Here is a 6000-nt window from a genome sequence, read left to right as displayed (position 1 = left end):
TTGCAGAGAGGGGCTGTTTTTAGATCCGTGACTCATCTAGTATTCTGTGCCTGACATGGTGCAGAGTCCACATGTCCCACTCCAGGTACCAAGCCACCCTTGGTCTAAATGTATCCTTCCCAGGGGGTCTACTTCCCAAAGGATGACTGGCAGCTGCTGCCTTGGAGAGCTCTTGCCTTTAAGTCTTGTGCAGCATGGACACCTGTGCCAGTGACATCAGGACTCACCGTAATAAGAACTTGGCATACTGCTCTTCTGTAATAATCATTTACAGCAGAGTTGTGCAATAAAGCCTGCTGCCAGAGCCTACAGGCAGTGTTGATGCATGCTTTCGAGGGGAACAGCAACTGACACTTAGGCTGTAAACAGGGAGCGTTTGAGCTCCATGTCCTTTTTCTTCCTCTAAAAATCCACACTGGTTGCCTGATAAGCCGTCACTGATGGCATTTTTCTGGAGTTTACAAAACGGGAAAAAAAATTGATCTGTGGAGCTACAAAAGAATCCTGCTTTAATCAGTGGCGAAAATTCCTAAAACATGTTAGTAAAAAATTCAGCTCGCAATTAAGTTATTGTACTGATTACACATTTATGCTACATATCCTCCATCTGAAGAGCTCGTTAGAAGTAGAAAGAGAACAATAATTTCTGAAGGGGATGGGAGGGGTGATGGCGTGTCCATGCCATCCACTGTTTTACAAGTCACATTAGAGTTTTGTGACTTCATATAGACCTTCGTCTTTTGCCTCATTCCTGCTTTTGGTCCACCTGATCATTGAATCAAGTTATTTATTTTGATTTATTAGTATGGTTTGTGAACCTTTGCACATTTTTTAAAATATGCCAATACTAGATCGAAGTAGAAAACATTATTTTAAGATGAATGTTTATTGTGCTTGTGGAATTGCTTTATGTATAACTAGCATTTTGCCTCACTATGCATATCACAACATTACTCAATGAGACGGTAAGTACTATTAGTGACTTCAAATAATAGTTACGGTTATTTTTTGCATATTTTTAGATAGCAGGAAGACATTTATTTTGGGTGATATTGCAGTCCGCATCTAGGATGCACATTTGGGCCTGTATTATGTAACAGGTGCATTGTCCCTGTTTGCGCCACAGCAAGTTTCAAGTATGGGCCAGGTGAACATGTCTACATCCTAGTGCATCATTATTTGAACATCCAAGGCAGAGTATCCCTAAGGATATTGAATGTCAGATAATGTTGCAAAGTTCAGGTTGTACCAGGATGCTGGTCAGGATGTACATGATTAAGATCGTAATCAAAGGTTTAGTACACACACAATAGTCTGCGCCTGCTCAGAGAATGTTATGGTCATGTGAAATGACTTGGATTCCTTTTATAGTAAAGGTTGGCTGTAACTTCTTATATGTGTCCCCAGACTTGTGTTTAGTACGTCAAGACAAGTTAGTGTGACTTAGGGACATGCATTTTCTTCTACATCCTAGTAAGTCATAGAGGGAATCACCTCCCTTCAGGTATTGCGGCCAATATATCCATTTCTTGGCGTTCCTGTGATATCGTAATGAATTTTGGGTGTTGTAGACTTGTGTTGCTTCTCTTATACTAAGTAGACTAACACTTCTGAAAAGAATTACTTCTAGGTCAAGAATTCAGGATTGGGAGTTTGAGCTGGTCACCCTATAGGATTATGCCAGAGTTGATATCTGATGTCCCTCGTGTTTGTTGAGTTTGACTTATTGCAAACCAGAAAGGAAAGCCTTCAAAGATGTTCTCATTATTTTGTTCTCATTATTTTGTTGCAGGTTTGTTGGACGGATGAACATCTATGAAGATAATCAAACAGTCACTGCAAGGTTAGTTTGCTCCTCCATGCATCATTATGTTTCACACGTGTATTACTTACTATTGCAGACTTCGTTGTCATAGATCAATCAATCAATCAATCATCGTATTTATATAGCGCACTACTTACCCAGAAGGTCTCAAGGCGCTGGGGGGGGGGGGGGGGGGGGGATCTGCTACTGCTCGAACAACCAGGTCTTGAGTTGCTTCCTGAAGGCGAGGTGGTCCTGGGTCAGGCGGAGGTGGGTGGGGAGGGAGTTCCATGTCTTGGCAGGGAGGTAGGAGAAGGACCGTCCCCCTGTGGTGGCTCTGCGGATGCGGGGGACGGCGGCGAGGGCGTGGCTGGTCGAACGAAGCTGGCGTTTGGGAGCGTAGAAGTTGAGGCGGCTGTTGAGGTATCCTGGGCCTTGGCTGTGTAGGGCTTTGTGTGCGTGGGTGAGGAAACGGAAGGTGATTCTCTTGTTGACCGGGAGCCAATGCAGATCTCTCAGGTGTCCGGAGATGTGGCTGCGACGGGGGATGTCCACGATGAGTCGTGCTGAGGCGTTCTGGATCCGCTGGAGTCTCTTCTGGAGTTTGGCGGTGGTTCCGGCGTAGAGGGTGTTGCCGTAGTCCAGATGGCTGGTGACAAGGGCCTGGGTGACCGTCTTCCTGGTCTCGGTGGGGATCCACCGGAAGTTCTTACGTAGCATGCGCAGGATATTGAAGCACGACGAGGAGACGGCGTTGACTTGTCTGGTCATGGAGAGGGAGGAGTCCAGGATGAAGCCCAGGTTGCGTGCGTGGTCTGTTGGTTTGGGTGCGCTGCTAGGGCGGGGGGCCACCAGGAGTCGTCCCAGGCGGAGGGTGAGGATCCCAGGATGAGGACTTCCGTCTTGTCCGAGTTCAGTTTCAGGTGGCTGTTCTTCATCCATTCGGCTACCTCTTTCATCCCTTCGTGAAGGTTGGCTCTGGCGGTGGCGGGGTCGTTGGTAAGGGAGAGGATCAGCTGGGTGTCGTCGGCGTAGGAGATGATGTTGAGGTTGTGCTGGCGTGCAATGTCTGCGAGGGGGCTCATGTAGATGTTGAAGAGGGTTGGACTGAGCGAGGAGCCTTGAGGGACGCCGCAGATGACTTCGGTGGCTTCAGATCTGAACGGGTGGAGGCGGACTCTCTGTGTTCTTCCGGCGAGGAAGGAGATGATCCACTCCAGTGCCTTCTCCTGGACTCCGACGTTGCTGAGGCGTTGTACTAGGGTACGATGGCAGACAGTGTCGAAGGCCGCGGAGAGGTCGAGGAGGATGAGGGCCGCTGTTTCTCCGTTGTTGAGCAGCGCTCGGATGTCATCGGTGACTGCGATCAGGGCGGTCTCGGTGCTGTGGTTGGCCCGGAAGCCAGACTGCGAGGGGTCGAGGGATCCGTTCGTCTCGAGGAAGGCGGCCAGCTGCTTGTTGATGGTCTTCTCGATGACTTTTGCAGGAAACGGGAGCAGCGAGATGGGGCGGTAGTTCTTGAGGTCGGTGGGGTCAGCCGATGGCTTCTTGAGTAGAGCGCTGAGTTTGGCGTGCTTCCAGCTCTCCGGGAAGGTAGCGGTGTCGAAGGAGGTGTTGATGATGTCCCGCAGGTGGGGTGCGATGATAGCGTCGGCCTTGTTGAAGACGTGGTGAGGGCAGGGGTCGGTCGGAGATCCGGAGTGGATGGAGTTCATCGTGCGGACGGTGTCTTCGGTGCTGATCGGAGTCCAGGCGCGGAGGGTGGTGGTGGGGGGCGGTGGTTCGGTCGTGGTGCTCGTCGGTTGAGTGCTGAAGCTGTTGTGTATGTCCGCGATCTTGTTGTGGAAGTAGGAGGCGAGGGAGTTGCAGAGGTCTTGCGAAGGGGCGATGTCGTTGTTTCCGGCGTTGGGGTTGGAGAGCTCTTTGACGATGTTGAAGAGTTCTTTGCTGTTGTGTGCGTTGTTGTCCAGTCGTTCCTTGAATGCAGTTTTCTTGGTGGCGCGGATGAGTTGGTGGTGTTTCCGGGTAGCGAGCTTGAGGGCAGTCATGTTGTCCGGTGTTGGGTCTCTGCGCCAGGTTCTCTCGAGGGCTCGGCAGTTCTTCTTGGAGCTCTTGAGTTCGTCGGTGAACCATGGGGCTTTCTTGCTGCCGGGTCTGCTGGGCGGGGTCCTCAGGGGGGCGAGCTCGTCTGCGCAGTCGCTGATCCACTTCGTGAGGTTGGTGGCCGCCTGGCTAGGGTTCGTTGTGCTGGTGGGAGGGTTCATGCTCAGGGAGGACGCGAGCTGGTCGGCTGTGATCTTGTTCCAGTTCCTGCGTGCAGCCTGTTGCTGGTGGTGGTGGATCATGGTCCTTGCGAAGCTGAAGTGGACGCAGCTGTGGTCCGTCCAGTGGAGTCCGGTGGCGTGGCTGAAGGCGATGTCCTTGCTGGATGAGAAGACGGGGTCGAGTGTGTGTCCGGCGTAGTGGGTGGGGGTGGTCACCAGTTGCTTGAGTCCCAGGTTGGCGAGGTTGTCCAGCAGGGTGGTGGTGTTGCGGTCGTTGTTGTTCTCCAGGTGGAAGTTGAGGTCCCCTAGGAGGATGTAGTCAGCGGAGCAGAGGGCGTGCGGGCTGATGAAGTCGGCGATGTCTTCGCTGAATTGTGTGCGTTGTCCAGGGGGTCTGTAGATGAGGGTGCCTCTGAGGGTGGTCTTGGGGTTGATGTGGACTTGGAAGTGCAGGTGCTCGGCGGTAGCGAGGGTGTCATCGGTGTTGGTCGTGATGCGGATGGTGTTCCTGTGGACAATGGCGATGCCTCCTCCGGTGTGGTTGATGCAGTCCCTTCGGATGATCTTGTAGCCGTCTGGGATGGCGATGGCGATGTCAGGCGCGGAGGAGGCGTTCATCCAGGTTTCCGTGAAGAAGGCGACGTCTGGGGCTGTGGTGTCGAGCAGGTTCCAGATCTCGATGGCGTGCCTGTGGACGGAGCGGGTGTTGAGCAGGATGCATCTCAGGTGGCTGCTGCTGTTGCTCGTCGAGGTCTTGGGCACTGCTGGAGTGGTGCAGGTCCGGATGCAGGTGAACTTGCAGGAGTTGCAGCAGAAGGGTCCGTGGGTGCGTCTCGGGGTGGCTCGGTAGCAGCCCGGGACTCGGCCGGCGTTGAGTGCGTTGAGGGTGGCGGCGTCGTACGTCCGGCGGGTGGGCAGGGGTCTGCGGGGGCCAGGGGTCCTGGCACTGGGCGCGGTCCAGGCACGGACGGGCGCAGACGGGCTTACCGTTGGCGCACCTTCGTCGCTCAGTCGTGCGTGGGTGTGGCCTGAGAAATGGGGGTGGTTTTCTGTATCATATGGTTCACCTCCAACTCCACCTCAAACCCATGCATTCGTACTCCTTGAAATGTTGAACTTGTTGAAGCTGGATCATTTCTGATATTTCCTTGCAATATTTACTATCATTTAGTAGATACGAGTACTTTAGCGCTTTGTCCAAATAACTGCATTGTTGTGCTAGCCCTGTTCAGTTTATTTCATGTCGGTTTTGCACTCCGGTTTTCCATCACTTTTACAGTTGCCTTATTTATCCTTTCTGAGTGTGAAATATTTCTGTACATTCTTTGTAATCTCTTCACCGTTTTCCCAGGTATGGCCTTTCAGTGAGTCTCATGGCAGAACTCCACTGCTATCATGTACTGGGCTGAATGAATATTACATGGTGATGTTTGCTCTGTACTCGTTTTTATTGTCTTCTTAAAGTTTAAGCACGCTTTTTGTTTATCACATTCAGCCTTCACTGCAGACCACTTTAAAGAGGGGTTTCTTTCAGATATGGTATTGTTTTACCAGTAAACCGTGCATTTACATCCACCACATTGTTTTGTTCAGTGTCTAGGGTTACAGCTGTTTTGAAAGCTTGTAAAGGCTACCTCAACATCTTAACCACCAAATTACACCATAACATGTATTTAACTCTCTAAGTTCACTTTTTGATATATTGAATAACATCAGGGCAAAATGGTGGAATGATATTAGCAATTAGCACTCTTGTCTTGGAATGTATGGTTCACACTCTTTCTGTTGCACTACCTACACAAGACTTACTTCAACTATATCTGAATTTAGGCAGTAAATGCTCTAGTTGGGATAACAATTCCACTGTTTTCACCAAATGGTCTGGAGATGCACGGCAATAGAGCCTTTTTGGCATGCAGTGACCGGAGAGCT

At 51.0% G+C, this 6000-nt stretch overlaps 1 long non-coding RNA gene across 1 annotated transcript in view; it reads left to right on the top strand.

Moving 5' to 3' along the window:
• Positions 1-1789: 1789 nt before the first annotated feature.
• Positions 1790-6000, top strand: part of LOC147665058 (uncharacterized) — a 48554-nt gene continuing 44343 nt past the window's right edge. Inside the window, exon 1 of the long non-coding RNA XR_015305055.1 lies at positions 1790-1843. This is a non-coding gene — a long non-coding RNA (uncharacterized LOC147665058). The remainder of the gene's footprint in view (positions 1844-6000) is intronic.

Source organism: Lissotriton vulgaris, unplaced genomic scaffold (assembly GCF_964263255.1).
Source record: "Lissotriton vulgaris unplaced genomic scaffold, aLisVul1.2 SCAFFOLD_8170, whole genome shotgun sequence".
Classification (NCBI taxonomy): Eukaryota; Metazoa; Chordata; class Amphibia; order Caudata; family Salamandridae; genus Lissotriton; species Lissotriton vulgaris.
Note: the sequence above shows the minus strand (reverse complement) of the source record. Positions and strands in the feature narration are given on the sequence as shown.